Consider the following 23,177-nt stretch of genomic DNA (forward strand, 5'->3'; position numbering starts at 1 on the left):
GAGAGAGAGCTGGGTATAGATGGTTTAGAGAGAGAGAGAGAGAGAGAGCTGGGTATAGATGGTTTAGAGAGAGAGAGAGCTGGGTATAGATGGTTTAGAGAGAGAGAGAGCTGGGTATAGATGGTTTAGAGAGAGAGAGAGCTGAGTATAGATGGTTTAGAGAGAGAGAGAGAGAGCTGGGTATAGATGATTTAGAGAGAGAGAGCTGGGTATAGATGGTTTAGAGAGAGAGAGCTGGGTATAGATGGTTTAGAGAGAGAGAGCTGGGTATAGATGGTTTAGAGAGAGAGAGAGAGAGAGCTGGGTATAGATGGTTTAGAGAGAGAGAGAGAGAGAGAGAGTTGGGTATAGATGGTTTAGAGAGAGAGAGAGAGAGAGCGAGAGAGCTGGGTATAGATGGTTTAGAGAGAGAGAGAGCTGGGTATAGATGGTTTAGAGAGAGCTGGGTATAGATGGTTTAGAGAGAGAGAGAGCTGGGTATAGATGGTTTAGAGAGAGCTGGGTATAGATGGTTTAGAGAGAGAGAGAGAGAGCTGGGTATAGATGGTTTAGAGAGAGAGAGAGAGAGCTGGGTATAGATGATTTAGAGAGAGAGAGCTGGGTATAGATGGTTTAGAGAGAGAGAGCTGGGTATAGATGGTTTAGAGAGAGAGAGCTGGGTATAGATGGTTTAGAGAGAGAGAGAGAGAGCTGGGTATAGATGGTTTAGAGAGAGAGAGAGAGAGCTGGGTATAGATGGTTTAGAGAGAGAGAGAGAGAGAGAGAGCTGGGTATAGATGGTTTAGAGAGAGAGAGAGAGAGAGTTGGGTATAGATGGTTTAGAGAGAGAGAGAGAGAGAGAGAGAGAGAGAGAGAGAGAGAGAGAGAGAGAGAGAGAGCTGGGTATAGATGGTTTAGAGAGAGAGAGAGAGAGAGAGAGAGAGCTGGGTATAGATTATTTAGAGAGAGAGAGAGAGAGCTGGGTATAGATGGTTTAGAGAGAGAGAGAGAGAGCTGGGTATAGATGGTTTAGAGAGAGAGAGAGAGAGCTGGGTATAGATGGTTTAGAGAGAGAGAGAGAGAGAGCTGGTATAGATGGTTTAGAGAGAGAGAGAGAGAGCTGGGTATAGATGGTTTAGAGAGAGAGAGAGAGAGCTGGGTATAGGTGGTATAGAGAAAGAGAGAGCTGGGTATAGATGGTTTAGAGAGAGAGAGAGAGAGAGAGAGAGATGGGCATAGATGGTTTAGAGAGAGAGAGAGCTGGGTATAGATGGTTTAGAGAGAGAGAGAGCTGGGTATAGATGGTTTAGAGAGAGAGAGAGCTGGGTATAGCTGGTTTAGAGAGAGAGAGAGAGAGAGAGAGAGAGCTGGGTATAGATGGTTTAGAGAGAGAGCTGGTATAGATGGTTTAGAGAGAGCGAGAGCTGGGTATAGATGGTTTAGAGAGAGAGAGAGCTGGGTATAGATGGTTTAGAGAGAGAGAGCGCTGGGTATAGATGATTTAGAGAGAGAGATAGAACTGGGTATAGATGGTTTAGAGAGAGAGAGCTGGGTATAGATGGTTTAGAGAGAGCGAGAGCTGGGTATAGATGGTTTAGAGAGAGAGAGAGCTGGGTATAGATGGTTTAGAGAGAGAGAGAGCTGGGTATAGATGATTTAGAGAGAGAGAGAGCTGGGTATAGATGGTTTAGAGAGAGAGAGAGCTGGGTATAGATGGTTTAGAGAGAGAGAGAGAGCTGGGTATAGATGGTTTAGAGAGAGAGAGAGCTGGGTATAGATGGTTTAGAGAGAGAGAGAGAGCTGGGTATAGATGGTTTAGAGAGAGAGAGAGCTGGGTATAGATGATTTAGAGAGAGAGAGAGAGCTGGGTATAGATGGTTTAGAGAGAGAGAGAGCTGGGTATAGATGGTTTAGAGAGAGAGAGAGAGCTGGGTATAGATGGTTTAGAGAGAGAGAGAGCTGGGTATAGATGGTTTAGAGAGAGAGAGAGAGAGCTGGGTATAGATGGTTTAGAGAGAGAGAGAGCTGGGTATAGATGGTTTAGAGAGAGAGAGAGCTGGGTATAGATGGTTTAGAGAGAGAGAGAGCTGGGTATAGATGGTTTAGAGAGAGAGAGAGCTGGGTATAGATGGTTTAGAGAGAGAGAGAGAGAGCTGGGTATAAATGGTTTAGAGAGAGAGAGAGCTGGGTATAGATGGTTTAGAGAGAGAGAGAGCTGGGTATAGATGGTTTAGAGAGAGAGAGAGCTGAGTATAGATGGTTTAGAGAGAGAGAGACAGCTGGGTATAGATGGTTTAGAGAGAGAGAGAGAGAGCTGGGTATAGATGGTTTAGAGAGAGAGAGAGAGAGCTGGGTATAGATGGTTTCGAGAGAGAGAGAGAGCTGGGTATAGATGGTTTAGAGAGAGAGAGAGCTGGGTATAGATGGTTTAGAGAGAGAGAGAGCTGGGTATAGATGGTTTAGAGAGAGAGAGAGCTGGGTATAGATGGTTTAGAGAGAGAGAGAGCTGGGTATAGATGGTTTAGAGAGAGAGAGAGAGCTGGGTATAAATGGTTTAGAGAGAGAGAGAGCTGGGTATAGATGGTTTAGAGAGAGAGAGAGCTGGGTATAGATGGTTTAGAGAGAGAGAGAGCTGAGTATAGATGGTTTAGAGAGAGAGAGAGCTGGGTATAGATGATTTAGAGAGAGAGAGAGAGCTGGGTATAGATGGTTTAGAGAGAGAGAGAGCTGGGTATAGATGGTTTAGAGAGAGAGAGAGCTGGGTATAGATGGTTTAGAGTGAGAGAGAGAGCTGGGTATAGATGGTTTAGAGTGAGAGAGAGAGCTGGGTATAGATGGTTTAGAGAGAGAGAGCTGGGTATAGATGGTTTAGAGAGAGAGAGAGCTGGGTATAGATGGTTTAGAGAGAGAGAGAGCTGGGTATAGATGGTTTAGAGAGAGAGAGAGCTGGGTATAGATGGTTTAGAGAGAGAGAGAGAGCTGGGTATAGATGGTTTAGAGAGAGAGAGAGCTGGGTATAGATGGTTTAGAGAGAGAGAGAGAGCTGGGTATAAATGGTTTAGAGAGAGAGAGAGCTGGGTATAGATGGTTTAGAGAGAGAGAGAGCTGAGTATAGATGGTTTAGAGAGAGAGAGATAGAGAGAGAGCTGGGTATAGATGGTTTAGAGAGAGAGAGAGCTGGGTATAGATGGTTTAGAGAGAGAGAGAGCTGAGTATAGATGGGTTAGAGAGAGAGAGAGAGCAGGGTATAGATGATTTAGAGAGAGAGAGAGAGAGAGAGAGCTGGGTATAGATGGTTTAGAGAGAGAGAGAGAGAGCTGGGTATAGATGGTTTAGAGAGAGAGAGAGAGCTGGGTATAGATGGTTTAGAGAGAGAGAGAGCTGGGTATAGATGGTTTAGAGAGAGAGAGAGAGAGCTGGGTATAGATGATTTAGAGAGAGAGAGAGCTGGGTATAGATGGTTTAGAGAGAGAGAGAGCTGGGTATAGATGATTTAGAGAGAGAGAGACAGCTGGGTATAGATGGTTTAGAGAGAGAGAGAGAGAGTTGGGTATAGATGGTTTAGAGAGAGAGAGAGAGAGCTGGGTATAGATGGTTTCGAGAGAGAGAGAGAGCTGGGTATAGATGGTTTAGAGAGAGAGAGAGCTGGGTATAGATGGTTTCGAGAGAGAGAGAGAGCTGGGTATAGATGGTTTAGAGAGAGAGAGAGCTGTGTATAGATGGTTTAGAGAGAGAGAGAGAGCTGGGTATAGATGGTTTAAAGAGAGAGAGACAGTGAGAGAGAGATATTTGTGAATCATTTTCATTAAGATTCCTCCAACTTTGCACAACTCATAGAGCAATATATATAATTATTATATATTATTACACAGAGTAAAAAAACACGAAGAACACCTGTTCTCTCCATGACCCAGACTGACCAGGTGAATCATTAGGAACACCTGCTCTCACCATGACCCAGACTGACCAGGTGAATCATTAGGAACACCTAATCTCACCATGACCCAGACTGACCAGGTGAATCATTAGGAACACCTGCTCTTTCCATGACCCAGACTGACCAGGTGAATCATTAGGAACACCTGCTCTCACCATGACCCAGACTGACCAGGTGAATCATTAGGAACACCTGCTCTCACTATGACCCAGACTGACCAGGTGAATCATTAGGAACACCTGCTCTCACCATGACCCAGACTGACCAGGTGAATCATTAGGAACACCTGCTCTCACTATGACCCAGACTGACCAGGTGAATCATTAGGAACACCTGCTCTCACCATGACACAGACTGACCAGGTGAATCATTAGGAACACCTGCTCTCTCCATGACCCAGACTGACCAGGTGAATCATTAGGAACACCTGCTCTCTCCATGACCCAGACTGACCAGGTGAATCATTAGGAACACCTGCTCTCTCCATGACCCAGACTGACCAGGTGAATCATTAGGAACACCTGCTCTCTCCATGACCCAGACTGACCAGGTGAATCATTAGGAACACCTGCTCTCACCATGACCCAGACTGACCAGGTGAATCATTAGGAACACCTGCTCTCTCCATGACCCAGACTGACCAGGTGAATCATTAAGAACACCTGCTCTCTCCATGACCCAGACTGACCAGGTGAATCATTAAGAACACCTGCTCTCACCATGACCCAGACTGATCAGGTGAATCATTAGGAACACCTGCTCTCACCATGACCCAGACTGACCAGGTGAATCATTAGGAACACCTGCTCTTTCCATGACAGACTGACCAGGTGAATCATTAAGAACACCTGCTCTCTCCATGACCCAGACTGACCAGGTGAATCATTAGGAACACCTGCTCTCACCATGACCCAGACTGACCAGGCAATCATTAGGAACACCTGCTCTCTCCATGACCCAGACTGACCAGGTGAATCATTAAGAACACCTGCTCTCTCCATGACCCAGACTGACCAGGTGAATCATTAAGAACACCTGCTCTCTCCATGACCCAGACTGACCAGGTGAATCATTAGGAACACCTGCTCTCACTATGACCCAGACTGACCAGGTGAATCATTAGGAACACCTGCTCTCACTATGACCCAGACTGACCAGGTGAATCATTAGGAACACCTGCTCTCACCATGACCCAGACTGACCAGGTGAATCATTAGGAACACCTGCTCTCTCCATGACCCAGACTGACCAGGTGAATCATTAGGAACACCTGCTCTCTCCATGACCCAGACTGACCAGGTGAATCATTAGGAACACCTGCTCTCACCATGACCCAGACTGACCAGGTGAATCATTAGGAACACCTGCTCTCTCCATGACCCAGACTGACCAGGTGAATCATTAAGAACACCTGCTCTCTCCATGACCCAGACTGACCAGGTGAATCATTAAGAACACCTGCTCTCACCATGACCCAGACTGACCAGGTGAATCATTAGGAACACCTGCTCTCACCATGACCCAGACTGACCAGGTGAATCATTAGGAACACCTGCTCTCTCCATGACCCAGACTGACCAGGTGAATCATTAAGAACACCTGCTCTCTCCATGACCCAGACTGACCAGGTGAATCATTAGGAACACCTGCTCTCACCATGACCCAGACTGACCAGGTGAATCATTAGGAACACCTGCTCTCTCCATGACCCAGACTGACCAGGTGAATCATTAAGAACACCTGCTCTCTCCATGACCCAGACTGACCAGGTGAATCATTAAGAACACCTGCTCTCTCCATGACACAGACTGACCAGGTGAATCATTAGGAACACCTGCTCTCACCATGACCCCGACTGACCAGGTGAATCATTAGGAACACCTGCTCTCTCCATGACACAGACTGACCAGGTGAATCATTAGGAACACCTGCTCTCTCCATGACACAGACTGACCAGGTGAATCATTAGGAACACCTGCTCTCACCATGACCCAGACTGACCAGGTGAATCATTAGGAACACCTGCTCTCACCATGACCCAGACTGACCAGGTGAATCATTAGGAACACCTGCTCTTTCCATGACAGACTGACCAGGTGAATCATTAGGAACACCTGCTCTCTCCATGACACAGACTGACCAGGTGAATCATTAGGAACACCTGCTCTCACCATGACCCAGACTGACCAGGTGAATCATTAGGAACACCTGCTCTTTCCATGACAGACTGACCAGGTGAATCATTAGGAACACCTGCTCTCTCCATGACCCAGACTGACCAGGTGAATCATTAGGAACACCTGCTCTCTCCATGACCCAGACTGACCAGGTGAATCATTAGGAACACCTGCTCTCTCCATGACCCAGACTGACCAGGTGAATCATTAGGAACACCTGCTCTCTCCATGACCCAGACTGACCAGGTGAATCATTAGGAACACCTGCTCTCTCCATGACAGACTGACTAGGTGAATCATTAGGAACACCTGCTCTCTCCATGACCCAGACTGACCAGGTGAATCATTAGGAACACCTGCTCTCTCCATGACCCAGACTGACCAGGTGAATCATTAGGAACACCTGCTCTCACCATGACCCAGACTGACCAGGTGAATCATTAGGAACACCTGCTCTCTCCATGACCCAGACTGACCAGGTGAATCATTAGGAACACCTGCTCTCACCATGACCCAGACTGACCAGGTGAATCATTAGGAACACCTGCTCTCACCATGACCCAGACTGACCAGGTGAATCATTAGGAACACCTGCTCTCTCCATGACCCAGACTGACCAGGTGAATCATTAGGAACACCTGCTCTCACCATGACAGACTGACCAGGTGAATCATTAGGAACACCTGCTCTCACCATGACAGACTGACCAGGTGAATCATTAGGAACACCTGCTCTTTCCATAACAGACTGACAGGTGAATCATTAGGAACACCTGCTCTCACCATGACCCAGACTGACCAGGTGAATCATTAGGAACACCTGCTCTCACCATGACAGACTGACCAGGTGAATCATTAGGAACACCTGCTCTCACCATGACAGACTGACCAGGTGAATCATTAGGAACACCTGCTCTCACCATGACAGACTGACCAGGTGAATCATTAGGAACACCTGCTCTCACCATGACAGACTGACCAGGTGAATCATTAGGAACACCTGCTCTCACCATGACAGACTGACCAGGTGAATCATTAAGAACACCTGCTCTTTCCATGACAGCCTGGCCAGGTGAATCATTAAGAACACCTGCTCTTTCCATGACAGCCTGGCCAGGTGAATCATTAAGAACACTTGCTCTTTCCATGACAGACTGACCAGGTGAATCCAGGTGAAATATATGATCCCTTATTGATGTCACCTGTTAAATCCACTTCAATCAGTGTAGATGAAGGAGAGGAGACGAGGTTAAATCATTATTTTTTAAGACTTGAGACAATTGAGACATGGATTGTGGATGTGGATGTGGATGTGGATGTGGATGTGGTTGTGGATGTAGTTGTGGATGTGGATGTGGTTGTGGATGTGGATGTGGTTGTGGATGTGGTTGTGGATGTGGTTGTGGATGTGGATGTGGTTGTGGATGTGGATGTGGATGTGGTTGTGGTTGTGGATGTGGATGTGGATGTGATGTGGTTGTGGATGTGGTTGTGGATGTGGATGTGGATGTGGTTGTGGATGTGGATGTGGATGTGGATGTGGATGTGGTTGTGGATGTGGTTGTGGATGTGGATGTGGTTGTGGATGTGGTTGTGGTTGTGGATGTGGATGTGGTTGTGGATGTGGTTGTGGTTGTGGATGTGGTTGTGGTTGTGGATGTGGTTGTGGATGTGGTTGTGGATGTGGATGTGGATGTGGTTGTGGATGTGGTTGTGGATGTGGTTGTGGATGTGGTTGTGGATGTGGTTGTGGATGTGGTTGTGGATGTGGATGTGGTTGTGGATGTGGATGTGGATGTGATGTGGATGTGGATGTGGTTGTGGATGTGGATGTGGATGTGGATGTGGATGTGGTTGTGGATGTGGATGTGGTTGTGGATGTGGATGTGGTTGTGGTTGTGGTTGTGGATGTGGATGTGGATGCGGTTGTGGATGTGGATGTGGTTGTGGATGTGGATGTGGTTGTGGATGTGGTTGTGGATGTGGTTGTGGATGTGGATGTGGATGTGGTTGTGGTTGTGGATGTGGTTGTGGATGTGGATGTGGTTGTGGATGTGGTTGTGGATGTGGTTGTGGATGTGGTTGTGGATGTGGTTGTGGATGTGGTTGTGGTTGTGGATGTGGATGTGGTTGTGGATGTGGATGTGGATGTGATGTGGATGTGGATGTGGATGTGGATGTGGATGTGGATGTGGATGTGGATGTGGATGTGGATGTGGTTGTGGATGTGGTTGTGGATGTGTCCCATTCAGAGGGTGAACAGTTAAGACAAAACCAATGTAAGTGCCTTTGAACGGGATGTGATAGCAGGTGCCAGGCGTTTGTGTATCCAAGAACTGCAACGCTGCTGTGATTTTTTCACTCTCAACAGTTTCCCCTGAGTATCAAGAATGGTCCACCACCCAAAGGACATCCAGCCAAACACTTGAAAGACCCATTCTGGTGTGTCTTTGGCATTAACATTACAACTCTTTAACCAGGGTTAAGTTTTCAGAAGACTGAGGCGGGTTGAGGTTGGCAGTGTCATGTTATGGGTATGCTTGTCACCGAGTTTGTCAGGATCAAAAATAAATATTAAAGGAACGGGTAAAAAGTTAAGAGGAAACGACCCGCCTCTCCATCTTCTGAAAACCCACATCACAATACCCCGTAATGACATCACAATACCCCGTAATGACATCACAATACCCCAAAATGACATCACAATACCCCAAAATGACATCACAATACCCAGATAAGAACCCACCTCGGTCTTCTGAAAACCCTGGTATAGTTTTATTATTATTCAGTGAGACAATTACACGCATGTTTATACAAAAGTCACACTCAAGACTGGCTTTCCAAGAGGTGTTGAGTGTTCCTGAGTGATCTAGTCACTTAAATCTGCTTAAAAAAAATAATAATAATAATCACATCACAAGGTTTAAATGTTGCTTGTCAAATCAAATCAAATGTTATTGGTCACATACTCATATTTAGCAGATGTTTATATTACCTTTATTTAACGAGGCAGTAACTGGTCTAGGAACAGTGGGTTAACTGGTCTAGGAACAGTGGGGTTAACTGGTCTAGGAACAGTAGGGTTAACTGGTCTAGGAACAGTGGGTTAACTGGTCTAGGAACAGTGGGTTAACTGGTCTAGGAACAGTGGGTTAACTGGCCTAGGAACAGTGGGTTAACTGGTCTAGGAACAGTGGGGTTAACTGGTCTAGGAACAGTGGGTTAACTGGCGTAGGAACAGTGGGTTAAACTGGTCTAGGAACAGTAGGGTTAACTGGTCTAGGAACAGTGGGTTAACTGGTCTAGGAACAGTGGGTTAAACTGGTCTAGGAACAGTGGGTTAACTGGTCTAGGAACAGTGGGGTTAACTGGTCTAGGAACAGTGGGTTAACTGGTCTAGGAACAGTGGGTTAACTGGTCTAGGAACAGTAGGGTTAACTGGTCTAGGAACAGTGGGTTAACTGGTCTAGGAACAGTGGGTTAACTGGTCTAGGAACAGTGGGGTTAACTGGTCTAGGAACAGTGGGGTTAACTGGTCTAGGAACAGTGGGGTTAACTGGTCTAGGAACAGTGGGGTTAACTGGTCTAGGAACAGTAGGGTTAACTGGTCTAGGAACAGTGGGTTAAACTGCCTTGTTCAGGGGGCAGAACTACAGTTGTTTATTGCGGATGTAATGAAATGCTTGTGTTTCTAGCTAAAAAAAGTGTAGTGGTATCTAACAACAATACACAACATCTAAAAGTAAAATCATTGAATTGAGAAATGTTTTAAATATTAGGACGAGCCGTTGTCGGAGTGGGCAATGACTAAAATAACGTAGCTGTCAATCTGTAGGCCGCGTAAAATTTTGACCAAAAACAAAAACAATTGATATATGTTGCCCCCTAAGAGCTGGTAGAATCTTAATGGGTCATGACTCCCTCTGTAAAGGCTACAACAGGTGCTTCCACTCAGGGGGCGTTGGGGGACTTAATCCATGTATGATACTGTACTACAGTTTCTATTTTTATTTTATACCTTTATTTAACTAGGCAAGTCAGTTAAAGAACAAATTCTTATTTTCAATGACGGCCTAGGAACTGTGGGGTTAACTGCCTTGTTCGGGGGGCAGAACGACAGATTTGTACCTTGTCAGCTCGGGGATTTGAACACGCAACCTTTCGGTTACTAGTTTCTCTTTCTTCATTTGCTAAATGTTCTTCAACTTTCACCTTGAGGAGTGATGTTGTGTACATCTGTAGGAGGAGGGGGAATCTAATTTCATCTTTATTTTTAATTACATTTCAAGGCAGCAAAAAATGTTTTTAAATGTTTTAAAGTTCAAGACAGGTGAAGAATTTTATTATGTTACCCTGCGACGGTTACTTGAGATTGTCACGTAGCCTGACAGATCGACAGCTATAGTGACCAACGTTTTATTTGGGATGTTTACAGCAGTTTGAAACGGATATATTACAAGATAATAAGGTATTATTATAGGTTCTTATGTCGCTGGGGTTTTTCCCTACGTCCCAAAATGGTGCTCTATTCCCTATACACTACTTTCTACCGAGGCCCATAAGGGACATTTGGATGTCACATCTGGACGAACTGACAGGACGGCAGCTATGGCGTGAATATACCTGTTGTGGTGGTTAATACAACCTGGTTATAACATAGGCAGGGTAGCCTAGTGGTTTAGAGCGTTGACCCGGGAAATAAAAGGTTGCTGGTTCGAATCCCTGAGCGGACAAGGTAAAAATCTCTCCTTGTACCCCTGATCAAGGCATTGAACCCCACTGTTCCTAGACCGTCATTGAAAATAAGAATTAGTTCTTTAACAGACTTGTCTAGTTAAATAAAAAATAATATCAATGGCCGTTCATATTTTGTTACTTTATTGTTTGTGCACAGCGAGCAAAATGAGATAAAATACGTCTTTTTCAACGGCTTGTTCTCATAAGGATTATGGCGGGAAACGTTCAAACAGACGTGGTTATGACGAGGAAATGAACGGGACACGGAGCCTATTCGGGTTCTTAATGAGTCTTAACCGCTCGAAGCGGCGAAGAACACCCTAAACTAAGGATTGTATTCAATTCACAGAAAGAAATCAATTAAATATCATTACAACCAGTTCAAATCAAATCGAATTGTATTAGTCAATTGCCCAGAATACAACAGGTGTTGTAGACCTACCAGTGAAAGGCTTCCTCTACGAGCCCCTTAACCAACAACGCCGTTTCAAAGAAAGACGGATGAGAATAAGAGATAAAAGTAACAAGTAATTAAAGAGCAGCAGTAAAAAAATGAAAAATAAAAAAAACAAAAATATACAGTTTATACACAATCATAACTTCTTTTCACAACGTCTCGTGTACTCTTGGAGGAGAAAACAATATATATATATATATATATATATATATATATAAGAGCTTAAAATACATGTACGTGTGTGTCGTTCTAATTCCTCGTCATACCGGGCGGTTTACTCTGCCTGCATTTTGGCCTCTGAAAAAGCGGTCCAAAAGCTCCATGTTTAGACACAAAGCACAAGCCTGAAGAAACCACATCTTCAACTATTTTATTTACGAATGTTTTTTATTATTATTATTATTATTGTTGGTGTTGTTGTTGTTGTGACCTCTCAAGTTTTATAGGCCTACAAGCTTTTACAAATATTCCCCCGGAAATAAAAATTGTAATTAAAAAAAAAAATTGCAGTTCCTTATCCTTGTCTCTTCGTCCTCCGATTAGAAAATTAAATACATAAGCAATTAAATACATTTTTTTTAAAAAATGTAAAACACCTAACACAACAGCCAATCATGTATACAAAATGATTGTTGCTTTAGGCTGGGGATATTTGGGAGAGGAGAACTAACTCCTGTCAGGATACGGTGACTTTAATCCAAGGCGTTCTGATCTATTACCATAATTCATTACCTCTACCCCAATCAGAACAGAGAAATAGAGGAGAGGAGAGGAGAGAAGAGGAGAGGAGAGGAGAGGATGAGAAGAGAGAGGAGAGGAGGAGAAGAAAGAGGAGAGGAGGAGAGGAGAGGAGAGGAGGGGAGGAGAAAGAGGAGAGGAGGAGAGGAGAGGAGAGGAGAGGAGGAGAAGAAAGAGGAGAGGAGGAGAGGAGGAGAAGAAAGAGGAGAGGAGAAGAAAGAGGAGAGGAGAGGAGGAGAGGAGAGGAGGAGGGGTGCTTCTTTAAAAAGTGTTTATAATGATTGCAGAGAATTCGAGCCAGAATTGTTGTTTTGGTTTTAGTTCCATCCATTCCTTTTCCCCATTTCCTTTATTTTGTACTTATGACAAGTTCTCCCTCTCTCTCTCTCGTTTTTTTGGGTGGGTGAACCCCCTAAACGAAAAAAAAGCAATGAAAAATTAATAGCGCATGTTCACTCCGCGTTTCTTTATTACACGCCCGCGTGATTGTCAACATAATGAGAGAAAAAAAACAGCACGATATCTCCGCTTTAAGTATGCCTTCGTTTATTAAAAATAAAAATAAAGGCATAACTAATAAAATACAGTCGATATGTCACTGACAGGAAAGTGAACGGCTTGGGCATTAAAATAAAAAAAAAACGTGTCGCCATTCTAACCTATACGTTGCCTAGGAAACACATTCAACCTGACGTAAATATATGTTCGTACAAGTAGGATAAATTCCACTAATATTTCCGCATGTGGAGTATAGTTACCCAGGAGAACCCTAGCTTGACTACCTGCCACCCCACCACTCTAACACTAGACTACCCTGCCTCCTCTACACTCTAACCACTAGGCTACCTACCTCCTCTACACCTAACCACTAGTCTACCTGCCTCCTCTACACTCTAACCACTAGACTACCTGCCTCCTCTACACTCTAACCACTAGGCTACCTGCCTCCTCTACACTCTAACCACTAGGCTACCTGCCTCCTCTACACTCTAACCACTAGGCTACCTGCCTCCTCTACACTCTAACCACTAGGCTACCTGCCTCCTCTACACTCTAACCACTAGGCTACCTGCCTCCTCTACACTCTAACCACTAGACTACCTGTCTCCTCTACACTCTAACCACTAGGCTACCTGCCTCCTCTACACTCTAACCACTAGACTACCTGCCTCCTCTACACTCTAACCACTAGGCTACCTGCCTCCCCTACACTCTAACCACTAGTCTACCTGCCTCCTCTACACTCTAACCACTAGACTACCTGCCTCCTCTACACTCTAACCACTAGGCTACCTGCCTCCTCTACACTCTAACCACTAGGCTACCTGCCTCCTCTACACTCTAACCACTAGACTACCTGCCACCTCTACACTCTAACCACTAGACTACCTGCCTCTTCTACACTCTAACCACTAGACTACCTGCCTCCTCTACACTCTAACCACTAGTCTACCCTGCCTCCTCTAACCACTAGACTACCTGCCTCCTCTACACTATAACCACTAGACTACCTGCCTCTTCTACACTCTAACCACTAGACTACCTGCCTCCTCTACACTCTAACCACTAGACTACCTGCCTCCTCTACACTCTAACCACTAGGCTACCCTGCTGCCTCTACACTCTAACCACTAGGCTACCTGCCTCCTCTACACTCTAACCACTAGGCTACCTGCCTCTTCTACACTCTAACCACTAGACTACCTGCCTCCTCTACACTCTAACCACTAGACTACCCTGCCTCCTCTACACTCTAACCACTAGACTACCTGCCTCTTCTACACTCTAACCACTAGACTACCTGCCTCCTCTACACTCTAACCACTAGGCTACCTGCCTCCTCTACACTCTAACCACTAGACTACCTGCCTCCTCTAACCACTAGACTACCTGCCTCCTCTAACCACTAGGCTACCTGCCTCCCCTACACTCTAACCACTAGGCTACCTGCCACCTCTACACTCTAACCACTAGGCTACCTGCCACCTCTACACTCTAACCACTAGGCTACCTGCCTCCTCTACACTCTAACCACTAGGCTTACCTGCCTCCTCTACACTCTAACCACTAGGCTACCTGCCTCCTCTACACTCTAACCACTAGGCTACCTGCCTCCTCTACACTCTAACCACTAGGCTACCTGCCTCCTCTACACTCTAACCACTAGAATACCTGCCTCCTCTACACTCTAACCACTAGGCTACCTGCCACCTCTACACTCTAACCACTAGGCTACCTGCCTTCCCTACACTCTAACCACTAGGCTTACCTGCCTCCTCTACACTCTAACCACTAGGCTACCTGCCTCCTCTACACTCTAACCACTAGGCTACCTGCCTCCTCTACACTCTAACCACTAGGCTACCTGCCTCCTCTACACTCTAACCACTAGGCTACCTGCCTCCTCTAACCACTAGGCTACCTGCCTCCCCTACACTCTAACCACTAGGCTACCTGCCTCCTCTACACTCTAACCACTAGACTACCTGCCGCCCCTACACTCTAACCACTAGGCTACCTGCCTCCTCTACACTCTAACCACTAGTCTACCTGCCTCCCCTACACTCTAACCACTAGGCTACCTGCCTCCTCTACACTCTAACCACTAGTCTACCTGCCTCCTCTATACTCTAACCACTAGGCTACCTGCCTCCTCTACACTCTAACCACTAGGCTACCTGCCTCCTCTACACTCTAACCACTAGGCTACCTGCCTTCCCTACACTCTAACCACTAGGCTTACCTGCCTCCTCTACACTCTAACCACTAGGCTACCTGCCTCCTCTACACTCTAACCACTAGGCTACCTGCCTCCTCTACACTCTAACCACTAGGCTACCTGCCTCCTCTACACTCTAACCACTAGGCTACCTGCCTCCTCTAACCTCTAACCACTAGGCTACCTGCCTCCCCTACACTCTAACCACTAGGCTACCTGCCTCCTCTAACCTCTAACCACTAGGCTACCTGCCTCCCCTACACTCTAACCACTAGGCTACCTGCCTCCTCTACACTCTAACCACTAGGCCACCTACCTCCTCTAACCACTAGGCTACCTGCCTCCCCTACACTCTAACCACTAGACTACCTGCCTCCCCTACACTCTAACCACTAGACTACCTGCCTCCTCTACACTCTAACCACTAGGCTACCTGCCTCCTCTACACTCTAACCACTAGTCTACCTGCCTCCTCTATACTCTAACCACTAGGCTACCTGCCTCCTCTACACTCTAACCACTAGGCTACCTGCCTCCTCTATACTCTAACCACTAGGCTACCTGCCTCCCCTACACTCTAACCACTAGGCTACCTGCCTCCTCTACACTCTAACCACTAGGCTACCTGCCTCCCCTACACTCTAACCACTAGACTACCTGCCTCCCCTACACTCTAACCACTAGACTACCTGCCTCCCCTACATTCTAACCACTAGACTACCTGCCTCCCCTACACTCTAACCACTAGGCTACCTGCCACCCCTCCACTCTAACCACTAAGCTACCTGCCTCCTCTACACTCTAACCACTAAGCTACCTGCCTCCCCTACACTCTAACCACTAAGCTACCTGCCTCCCCTACACTCTAACCACTAGGCTACCTGCCACCTCTACACTCTAACCACTAGGCTGCCTGCCTCCTCTACACTCTAACCACTAGAATACCTGCCTCCTCTACACTCTAACCACTAGACTACCTGCCGCCCCTACACTCTAACCACTAGGCTACCTGCCTCCTCTACACTCTAACCACTAGTCTACCTGCCTCCCCTACACTCTAACCACTAGGCTACCTGCCTCCTCTACACTCTAACCACTAGTCTACCTGCCTCCTCTATACTCTAACCACTAGGCTACCTGCCTCCTCTACACTCTAACCACTAGGCTACCTGCCTCCTCTACACTCTAACCACTAGGCTACCTGCCTTCCCTACACTCTAACCACTAGGCTTACCTGCCTCCTCTACACTCTAACCACTAGGCTACCTGCCTCCTCTACACTCTAACCACTAGGCTACCTGCCTCCTCTACACTCTAACCACTAGGCTACCTGCCTCCTCTACACTCTAACCACTAGGCTACCTGCCTCCTCTAACCTCTAACCACTAGGCTACCTGCCTCCCCTACACTCTAACCACTAGGCTACCTGCCTCCTCTAACCTCTAACCACTAGGCTACCTGCCTCCCCTACACTCTAACCACTAGGCTACCTGCCTCCTCTACACTCTAACCACTAGGCCACCTACCTCCTCTAACCACTAGGCTACCTGCCTCCCCTACACTCTAACCACTAGACTACCTGCCTCCCCTACACTCTAACCACTAGACTACCTGCCTCCTCTACACTCTAACCACTAGGCTACCTGCCTCCTCTACACTCTAACCACTAGTCTACCTGCCTCCTCTATACTCTAACCACTAGGCTACCTGCCTCCTCTACACTCTAACCACTAGGCTACCTGCCTCCTCTATACTCTAACCACTAGGCTACCTGCCTCCCCTACACTCTAACCACTAGGCTACCTGCCTCCTCTACACTCTAACCACTAGGCTACCTGCCTCCCCTACACTCTAACCACTAGACTACCTGCCTCCCCTACACTCTAACCACTAGACTACCTGCCTCCCCTACATTCTAACCACTAGACTACCTGCCTCCCCTACACTCTAACCACTAGGCTACCTGCCACCCCTCCACTCTAACCACTAAGCTACCTGCCTCCTCTACACTCTAACCACTAAGCTACCTGCCTCCCCTACACTCTAACCACTAAGCTACCTGCCTCCCCTACACTCTAACCACTAGGCTACCTGCCACCTCTACACTCTAACCACTAGGCTGCCTGCCTCCTCTACACTCTAACCACTAGGCTACCCTGCCTCCTCTACACTCTAACCACTAAGCTACCTGCCACCCCTACACTCTAACCACTAGGCTACCTGCCACCTCTACACTCTAACCACTAGGCTACCTGCCTCCTCTACACTCTAACCACTAGACTACCTGCCTCCTCTCCACTCTAACCACTAGACTACCTGCCACCTCTCCACTCTAACCACTAGACTACCTGCCACCTCTCCACTCTAACCACTAGGCTACCCTGCCTCCTCTACACTCTAACCACTAAGCTACCTGCCACCCCTACACTCTAACCACTAGGCTACCTGCCACCTCTACACTCTAACCACTAGGCTACCTGCCTCCTCTACACTCTAACCACTAGACTACCTGCCTCCTCTCCACTCTAACCACTAGACTACCTGCCACCTCTCCACTCTAACCACTAAGCTACCTGCCTACCCTACACTCTAACCACTAGTCTACCTGCCTCCTCTACACTCTAACCACTAGACTACCTGCCTCCTCTACACTCTAACCACTAGACTACCTGCCTCCTCTACACTCTAACCACTAGTCTACCTGCCTCCTCTACACTCTAACCACTAGACTACCTGCCTCCTCTACACTCTAACCACTAGGCTACCTGCCTCCTCGTAATACGTAGAGGAGGCAGGTAGCTTAGTAGTTAGAGTGTAGAGGAGGCAGCAGGTAGCCTAGCGGTTAGAGTGTTGGGGAGGCAGGTAGCCTAGCAGTTAGAGCCTTGGGGAGGCAGGTAGCCTAGCGGTTAGAGCGTTGGGGAGGCAGGTAGCCTAGCAGTTAGAGCGTTGGGGAGGCAGGTAGCCTAGCGGTTAGAGCGTTTTGGTGCAGCAGGTAGCCTAGTGGTTAGAGCGTTGGGGAGGCAGGTAGCCTAGCGGTTAGAGCGTTGGGGAGGCAGGTAGCCTAGCGGTTAGAGCATTGGGGCGGCAGGTAGCCTAGCGGTTAGAGTGTTGGGCCAGTATCTGAAAGGTTGCTGGATCGAATCCCCGAGCTGATAAGGTAACAATCTGTTGTTCTGAACAAGGCAGTTAACCCCACTGTTCCCCGGTAGGCCGTCATTGTAAATAAGAATTTGTTCTTAACTGACTTTCCTAGTTAAATAAATAAACGCTTACACAAAAATAATATTTGTGAGAGACATTTTACAAACTCTTAAATTAAAGGCAACAAAATAAACATTCATATATGTTGTCTTCTGGCTCGTCCTCCTTATCAAAGGTTAGTAGTTCCGTCAACAATATGACGTTCCTCCCTTCTCTTTCCTCGTTGACTTCCGGGTCTGTAACCGATAGTCTACCCCACGGTATAAACCACGGACCCGCTACGGATCGGGAGGGAGTAACAGAGTAACGTGCCCACGGTGCACCTCCTTCAATAGACAATTCTATAAATTATTATTTCACGGGTCAGAGACGGCAGCGGAGGGACGCGCACTATCACACGCCCGCGCACACAGAGCGTTACCAGGGGGTCCTGTCAATCACAGAGCGAACGTGTGTGTGTGTGTGTGTGTGTGACCAACCGGGTGTGTGTGTATTGCTGTGTATTGTTGTGAAATTGTTAGATATTACTTGTTAGATATTACTGCACTGTTGGAGCTAGAAACACAAGCATTTCATTACACCGGCAATTACATCTGCTAAACATGTGTACGTGACCAATACATTTTTATTTGTATTTGACAGCACCTGGGCCTAACAAGGGTCTGAACTTGGACCTGTTGTAGACGAAATGCACCCTCTCCTAACCCGGTGGATTAGCGCCATGAGACGGGTTGAGAGACAGAAAACCCCGAACTACTAACGACCTACATACAGGTAAACTGGTCTTATTAATAGACAAGCTTTAACTGCGCAATTAGACGCTCAAACCCACGTTCTCCAAACATAAAATGTCGAAGTTACTCCGGACGTCAAAATGTGTCAACGTGTTTTTGTTTTTCCTGCTACTCTGCATTGTTTCGTCATCAGCATCTAGAACAGCTTCGACGCTCCGTGATTCTAATCTGGAACTCTTATCCGGACGGACGTGACAACATTCTAACTATAATTACATTCCGTCATTTGGTGTTTTGGTTTTTTGACGGTGGGTTGAGATCTGGTGACTGAGGTGACCATTGGCGTATGGTTTACATGGGTTTTCATCTTCCTCAAAACACCTTTCAGTGACCACTGGTGTCCTGCACGATGGGATGGGGGCATTCAAATCAAATCCAATTTTATTAATCACACGCGCCGAATACAACCGGTGTTTTACGGTGAAATGCCCGAACCAACAATTCAGTTGAAAAAAAAATACGGATAAGAAATAAAAGTAACAAGTAATTAAAGAGCAGCGGTAACATAACAACAGTGAGACTATATACAGGGGGTACCGGTACAGAGTCAATGTGCGGTTAGTTGAGGTAATATGTACATGTAGGTAGAGTTAATTAAGTGACTATGCATAGATGACAACGACAGAGAGTAGCAGCTGCATTGAAGAAGGGGGGGGGGGGGGGGGGGGGGGGGGGGGTGCAATGCAAATAGTCTGAGTAGCCATTTGATTAGGTGTTCAGGAGCATTGCCATCCATAGACATAGTGGCCAAAATAATGGCCTGCAACAGCAGCATGACCCTAAGATTGACGAGATGTTAATTGATTCATTAACTCAGGAGCAACACCTGCTTTCAATATACTTTGTCTCCGTCAATTACTCAAGTGTTTCCATTATGTTGGCAGATACCAAGCTAGGCTTAGATTTCCCCCTCTCTATACCCTCCCTGTCTATACCCTCCCTGTCTATACCCTCTGTTGGCAGTTACCAAGCTAGGCTTAGATTTCCCCTTCTCTATACCCTCCCTGTTGTTACCCTCCCTGTCTATACCCTCTTTTGGCAGTTACCAAGTTAGGCTTAGATTTCCCCCTCTCTATACCCTCCCTGTCGTTACCCCCCCTGTCGTTACCCTCCCTGTCGTTACCCTCCCTGTCTATACCCACCCTGTCTATTCCCTCCCTGTCTATACCCTCCCTGTCTATACCCTCTGTTGGCAGTTACCAAGCTAGGCTTAGATTTCCCCTTCTCTATACCCTCCCTGTCGTTACCCTCCCTGTCTATTCCCTCCCTGTCTATACCCTCTGTTGGCAGTTACCAAGCTAGGCTTAGATTTCCCCCTCTCTTTACCCTCCCTGTCGTTACCCTCCCTGTCTATACCCTCCCTGTCGTTACCCTCCCTGTCTTTACCCTCCCTGTCTATACCCTCCCTGTCGTTACCCTCCCTGTCGTTACCCTCCCTGTCGTTACCCTCCCTGTCTCTACCCTCCCTGTCTATACCCTTCCCTCCCTGTCTCTACCCTCCCTGTCTATACCCTCCCCTCCCTGTCTATACCCTCCCTGTCTTTACCCTCCCTGTCTATACCCTCCCTGTCTATACCCTCCCTGTCTATACCCTCCCTGTCTATACCCTCCCTGTCTATACCCTCCCTGTCTATACCCTCCCTGTCGTTACCCTCCCTGTCTTTACCCTCCCTGTCTATACCCTCCCTGTCTCTACCCTCCCTGTCGTTACCCTCCCTGTCTATACCCTCCCTGTCTATACCTTCCCTGTTGTTACCCTCCCCTCCCTGTCGTTACCCTCCCCTCCCTGTTGTTACCCTCCCTGTCTATACCCTCCCTGTCGTTACCCTCCCTGTCTATACCTTCCCTGTCTATACCCTCCCTGTCTCTACCCTCCCTGTCTATACCCTCCCCCTCTATACCCTCCCTGTCTATACCCTCCCTGTCTATACCCTCCCTGTCGTAATTAAAGTGAGAGGAAGTCGTGTGAAGAGACACACACACACTCAGAGGAAGGCGTACACACAGGCCATCTAGGGAGGTCCGTTTCATTTAGCTCTCTGCAGAGCACCGTGGGGTTCAAAGGTTATTCAGTCACACAAATCCTATTACCTCTCCTTCTGTAGACCGGAGGCCCAGTCCTGAACCCCACAACCAGATGAAAGCGAGAGAATGTTCTGTCGGTTTCTATACACCTCCCTCCCCCCCTTCGCATCCCTCAACACGTGTTATCGCGCATTACATTATCAATGAATGAAATATATTTGCATTGACGTATAGGGACCGGGCATCCTTTCACAATACAACATTATCCATAATGATAATCACAACTCTTACAATAAATCACCGTAAAGAAACAAGAAGAGGTTAGTCAAAGTAAATAATTGATTGTTTGGCTAAATCGAAGAACTTAAAATACACGACATAGACTATATTACGGGCTACTTTTAGTAATACGTAATGGGTTTATAACGGTGTCATGGTTGTGTAATGAATGCAGTGACGCGACGTTGTTAAAGACCGGCACAGTTAGAAGCGAGGGGGGCCTATAATAACACGTCGTATTACGTGACAGGCCTAACCACGCCTGTTAGTACAGTTAGTACCTGACGCCCCTTTACGCGTGGCGTCGTAAATAATGAGCACCATTTTGGAATGTCTATACACGTCATAGTAATGACAACAACAACAAAAAACGGACGTTTGTATCAAAATGTCACCTCAGCGGGTTTCCGGTATGGAATTGATGCGCGTGAGGTTCGATCGCCTTGTTCTTCTGTGTTGCCGTAGTTTAACATAAAAACCCACAGTTAAGACAACCCTGTTGGTTTTTATGAATATCCTGAACCAATATTAATTTAGGAGGGGGGGGGGAACGACGGTTAGACCTGGTTTCACTTAAACTCACTATATGTCTTTAGTGGTATCAATAGAATCGAAGGGGGTTTCTGTAAAGTTGGAGTAGGTAGGCCTAGTTTTGAGTTTAAAAAAAATGCTGATATTTATTTAGATAATCAACCGTCGTTTAGAACCCAGAGAATATATATATTGATCACTATTACTAATATAACTAATCGATAACTATTGCTAATGTTGGCGCTGTTTACCACCCCCCCCCCCCCCCCCCCCCCCCAAAAAAAAAAATAGATTGCAACGGAAAAAACACCTCAGACCACAAGAGAAGTAGGAACTTCGATCAGTTGTTGCAGATGTGTGTGTTTGTCACGAGCATGCAAATTCAAGAATTTAAAATTAGACTATTTTAAATGTTATAAAAAGTGCAACCCGGAAGGCAAGACAACAACACGTGCATCATTTTTTTTTGGTTTGGCCAGTATAAATATGTCTAGACTAGAGGCTATGTTAAAACACGCAATGGCGACACTGTCAGACATTTTCACATTTTTCCCAAACATACTTTAAAAAAAAATATATATATATATATATATATTAAGCAACGAATCGAAAATGAACTGATGTCTGTTATCGCTAATATGTATTCCCTCTGAATCAACACAATAGGATTTATACACATTTAACTAGGGGGTCCTTTTGTTTTCTTTTTAAAACGTGTCAAACCTGTATATTATAATTTTTTTTTTGTCATGATTTCGACATAATTTGAAGCATCAAAAATAATAAGTATAATTAGGAAGAGCTATTTGTAGCCTACATTCAAATGAATGATATGAAAAAGCCGAACCCGAGTCGGGGACCATGGTAACGCGTGAACACAGTAAACACGGTAAACCTTTCAGCAGATCGCGCTCTGGTTTAGGACGTAAATATTACAGTCGACAACAACAAGAGACTCAATATATTCCATGACACCAGTGAGGCGACTTGGTTAAAGAGTGTGTGTGTGTGTGCCTGTGTGCGTGTGGCTTGCAGAGGCCCTTTCTCCACTGTTGCGTGCGTTTGTGTGTGAAGACAATACCTTCACCCAATGAGCCTCTGTCCTCTCCTCGACAGACTGCTGTGATTGATCCTGTATTTTGTACAGTGCATTGACACCATACACGTGGGTAATACTGATATAATCCCCCCCCCCCCCCTCTCAATATGTGCTCATGCCCCCCCCCCCTCCCTATAAAATTGAGAAATACATATGAACAGATGCATAGATTAGATTAGCCGAGTTTGAGATTAACCGAACTAGATTAGCCACTTGTTCAGATTCCCAAAGTCATATTTAACATCTGCCAAGTCATCCTAACAGCACACCTGTCGCAGGTCTGTCTTCTGTAGGCGTCACGCGTCACGCGTCACGCGTCAAACACCTACTATACCGTCAAAAAAATAAAAAACAAACACACACGAATCGACTTCATAAAACACCGACTTTTATCATCTGCATATAACACAAGTCTGAACGTTACACAACGGCCTTAAAGCTAGGCGGAATATATACAGGATGCATCAATTACTGAATTGAAGAACAGACCCAATGCAAACTGTTA

The 23,177-nt window shown here is 46.4% G+C and overlaps 2 protein-coding genes across 3 annotated transcripts in view; one reads left to right on the forward strand and one right to left on the reverse strand.

Annotated features, from left to right (window-relative positions):
* Positions 1-23,177, reverse strand: part of LOC118936869 (paired box protein Pax-5-like) — a 124,795-nt gene that overhangs the window by 100,879 nt on the left and 739 nt on the right. The gene's annotated exons all lie outside the window — the stretch shown is intronic.
* LOC118936868 (zinc finger CCHC domain-containing protein 7-like) overlaps positions 18,210-23,177 on the forward strand; it is a 96,488-nt gene continuing 91,520 nt past the window's right edge. The window contains exons 1-2 of one of the 2 annotated variants that reach the window (XM_036934381.1): positions 18,210-18,394; positions 18,587-18,718. The gene's annotated coding sequence lies outside the window, so the exon portion shown is untranslated. Of the gene's footprint in view, positions 18,395-18,567; positions 18,719-23,177 lie in introns of those variants that run through there. The other variant, XM_036934384.1, reaches the window with a different exon arrangement.

Source organism: Oncorhynchus mykiss, chromosome 10, assembly GCF_013265735.2.
Source record: "Oncorhynchus mykiss isolate Arlee chromosome 10, USDA_OmykA_1.1, whole genome shotgun sequence".
Lineage (NCBI taxonomy): Eukaryota > Metazoa > Chordata > Actinopteri > Salmoniformes > Salmonidae > Oncorhynchus > Oncorhynchus mykiss.